This window comes from Lemur catta, chromosome 14 (assembly GCF_020740605.2).
Source record: "Lemur catta isolate mLemCat1 chromosome 14, mLemCat1.pri, whole genome shotgun sequence".
Classification (NCBI taxonomy): Eukaryota; Metazoa; Chordata; class Mammalia; order Primates; family Lemuridae; genus Lemur; species Lemur catta.
The window spans coordinates 37,870,784-37,875,010 of record NC_059141.1 but is presented as its reverse complement, the minus strand read 5'-3'; the positions used below and the strand labels follow the sequence as shown (position 1 = coordinate 37,875,010).

The window sequence follows — 4,227 nt, the reverse complement described above, 5'->3', positions numbered from 1 at the left end:
GTGAGGTTAAATGATGGTCCTAAGGGCATAGATAATTAGTTAGTGGACATGGGTTCAACCACAAAATTGCCAATGTCAACATTCAGAAAGGCTATAAAAGCTTTAAAAGTTCAAGATTTTAATGACTTATGAACTCTTGGAGAGTGGGGGCACTCTAGTCTTCAACATTATATATTCCATTATGTGGGGGGGGGGAAGAGAGAGAGAGAGAGAGAGAGAGAGAGAGAGAGAGTGAGCACATACACAATTTCTTTATCCATTCATCTGCTGACAAACACTTCAGTTTCCCTATCATGGCTATTGTAAATAATGCTGTAATGAACATGGCAGTGCAGATATCTTTATGAGGTGGTGATTTCATTTCCTTTGGGTATATACCCAAAAGAGGGATTGCTAGATCATATGGGAGTTCTATTTTTAATTTCTTAAGGAGCCTCCATACTGTTTTCCACAATGACTGCATCAATCTACATTCCCACCAACAGTGTAAGGATTCCCTTTTCTCCACACCCTCGCTGACACTTATCTCATCTTTTTGATAATAGCCATCCTAACAGGTGTGAGGTGACACTTCATTGTGGTTTTGATTTGCATTCCCTGATGAATAATGAGTTTGAGAACCTTTTTATATACATGTTGGCTGTTTTATGTCTCTGGGGAGAAGCGAGTAAGATGATATGTGAGGTGATGTTGACTGTAGAGGAGGCAGAAGTACTCCCAGGAGGAAGTGGGAGCCATGGATTGGCTCCCCCTTACAACCAGATTCAGATTCACATTTTGAACTGTTGGTGGTCTCCATGCTAGAATAAGTGACGGTCATCTCGACAGGCCAAGAGAGTCTAAAGAAACACTGGCATAAACACAAGTTTGGTCATGAAAGAGATTCCTTACACAGACTGTTCACAAGTGCACCCCTACAGGAGTTTGCAGCACTTACTAAAGAACTCAATGTGTGCAGGGAACAATTGCTTGAAAGAGAAGAAGAATTTCTGAACTGAAAGCAGAAAGGAACAACACCAGGCTGCTGTTGGAGCATTTGGAATGCCTTGTCCTAGGCACGAGCAGTTCCTTGGGATGGCTGTAGTAAAGAGACAAGCACAGCCATTAGCAGGCATGTCCAGAGAAGAAGTGCTTCAAGGGCTGAAGTCATTATTTGAACACCACAAAGATCTCATCAAATCTGAAGAAATGAACACAAAATTACAGCAAGATATCCATGAAGCCATGGCCCAAAAGGAAGACGTGGAAGAGAGAATCACTACTCTTGAAAAACACTATCTCACTGCACAGCATGAAGCCACACCTGTGCATAACCTCAATAAACTTGAAAATGAAACTGCAAATAAAAATTCTATGCATCTGTAGGCTGAAGATAAAAACAGCCAATTACAAGATTGCCTGAAATTGAGCAGAAATTGCAGCAGACTCCGAGGGAAGCAGAGAGGTGGAGGCAAAGCTGGCCCATGGGGTTGTTGTGCTTTCCAAGGAAAGGCAGAGAGAAAAAATAAATGAAGAGTATAATAAACATTTATCAGACACTGTTGGCACATTTCTTTCAGAATCTAATGAGAGGCTTCAGCTCCATCTGAAGGAGAGAATGGCTGCTCTGGAAGACAAGAATCCTTTATTATGAGAAATTGAAAAAGAAAAAAAAAACAAGTAGAAGACATGCAATGTGATTAAGAATCAGCTTGTCCTAAACATTGAAGCACTGGGGGCTGAACTAGACCAGATGAGACTAAGAGGTGCTTCATTTCATCGTGGTCAACCCCCCTTAGGCAGTGTTTCAGATTTCAGGTTTCCAATGGCAGAGGGGCACACAGTTTCCCATGGCACCAGTGCAGTGTTGCAGTACCCCCAGACTGGCCATCTGACAGCCCTGAGAGACACAAACCCTGAGGTACAAACTCTTAATGAACAGGACTGAGAACATGCCCAGGAAGTTAGTGTCTTAGCAAATGTAGTACAACATTTTAGAGTGATGTTGATGTGTGTGATGGTGAAGATGACAGAGACACTCTCCTTAGCTCAGATGACCTGTTGGTTAGAAATTTAAACAATCTTGGTCATTTTAGATCAATGAGCTCCATTCCCTTCTATGCTGCCTCCCCACTTCCCAGCTCCTCCCCTCCAGGCAGCAATCACTCCACCCCAAGAAGGATTCCGCACAGTCCCACTGGGGAAGTGTACAGACTGGGCATCATAACTATTTCTGGCTTCCAGAGGAGAGGTATGAGATGATTAAGACAACAATAAAATGCGAAACCTCCCGTCCTTCCTCCCCAAAGTCCCTCTGGTTAGACAGGCTGCACAAAGGAGTGCTGCATATAGTCAGCCATGAGGACATCAGAGACGTGAGAAACTCCCCAGGCTCCCTGGAGAGTCCCTTGAGCAATCCCAACAGTAGCAACAGTAGCCAGGACTCTCCACAAAGCCCCAAAGAAGAAGGGCATCGAATCCTCTAACAGAAGCTCATTTGGCAAGAAAGAAGAGGGCCTACCTGGACAAACTAACAAAGAGTTCTTAGGACAAACTGGTGTTTCAGAGACAGATAACTCATCTCAAGATGCCTTTGAACTTAGTAAATTGGGAGGACAGGCTGAAAAATATTGCAAACTTCCAAAAAAGCAAGAATTGCTAGAGGAAGCCTGGAGAACAGGTTTATCTTTTGCTCAGGGGTGATGGGCAACTGTTGTTGTTTGTCTGGAGCTCTGAATTGGGATGCCAGCCTGACATTTGTCCACCTGTGGAGCAAATATGGAGAGCAGGGCCATCATGTTGGCCCCATCTGATGCTGAGATCCATTGTGAAATTAACATCAGCAACTCCCTGCACAGGCTGAAGCTGCAGCTGACCACCCAGAAGTTCATGTCACTGATGAGCCTGTCCACCCTGCCCACATTCAGAATGACACTCACATTCCAGGACATGAACCACAGTGGATTGGCAATGAATGATTCCCCAGTCTGGGCCTTCCTCAGTACTGCAGCTATTTCATGGAATGCCTTGTGTATGCTAGGATGCTAGATCACTTGACAAAGAAATACCTTCAAAGGCAACTGAAAATGGCTTATAGTTTTCACAGAAACAGTTTCCAGAGTGGAATTATGTGCCTGAGAAGGTTAAATTATGATCAAAAAGAACTAAAAAGAAAAAGAAAAAAGTCAGAATGAAATAAAAGATGTGGTTCCTGCATCATTTGGAGCAACAATAGAGTGATTTGCTGGATTCTGTTAATTGGTCTTAAAGAACATGCAAACAATCTCATGGAGAGTGCATTCATGGTGCACTTCCGGTCTTAGATGAAACCTTCAATTGCAACACACGGGGGCCATTGTAATAGTTCCCAACATAGAACTATAGGCTCATGCTGTCTTAGAAAGGGAGTTTAATAACCTTTTGGTAATGGGGACTGTCAGAAAGTTCATGGAGAAAAATTTAGACCAAAGGGCATTAGTGGCTTAGCTGCTGGGTCAGCAAAGGCTCTCCTTGCAAACTTCCGGGTTACTTCTATGTCTTCACCATGCAGCCGAAGATGATGCAGATAGACAGCAATGTATCAGGAGCACAGAGGTTGGATTCAGCTACAGTCAGACTTACTCCTGCTAAAGCCTCCTGTTGTTAACTCATACTACTTGTACAGATGATTACGCAGCATTTTGAATCCAACAAAAACTACATTTTAGAATTCACTGGAATCTTTACTTTGTTAATGATTGTTATACGGACCCAAAGATATTTTATTACAGAATTTTTAGATAGTGAAAAATTCATGAATACCATAGAGAAAATATTTTAGAATTTAATGTTTCCTATATTTATATAAACTTATGACTCTTTATTTATATAGTTACTTTTTGTGTATGTCCAGGCTATAAATATCCTTTCAAATCAATTCATGATCTTATACCTAGTTTTAGTCTTTCAAATTAATGGACTGTAATGCTTGTATATATAAATCCTATAAACAATTATAGGGCTTTTATAAATTAGGCATTTATTGTAGTTATCATTAATTTTTTAATGATAAACCATGGCAAAGGATTTTATTATGTTTATAAAATTATCATGACCTGGACAATATTCATTATCCTTTACAAATGCAACTTAGCTCTACAACAATCATTCTGAAATAAGCATATTTAATTTCAAGCAATTATTGTTGTATTTCAATGACTAACCTTAACTATATTTTTTCTAGCAAGAAATGCTTTATTCTGCAGTATG

At 40.9% G+C, this 4,227-nt stretch overlaps 1 pseudogene; it reads left to right on the top strand.

Moving 5' to 3' along the window:
- Window positions 1-672: 672 nt before the first annotated feature.
- LOC123649905 lies at window positions 673-3,709 on the top strand (annotated as a pseudogene).
- The last annotated feature ends 518 nt before the right edge of the window (window positions 3,710-4,227 follow it).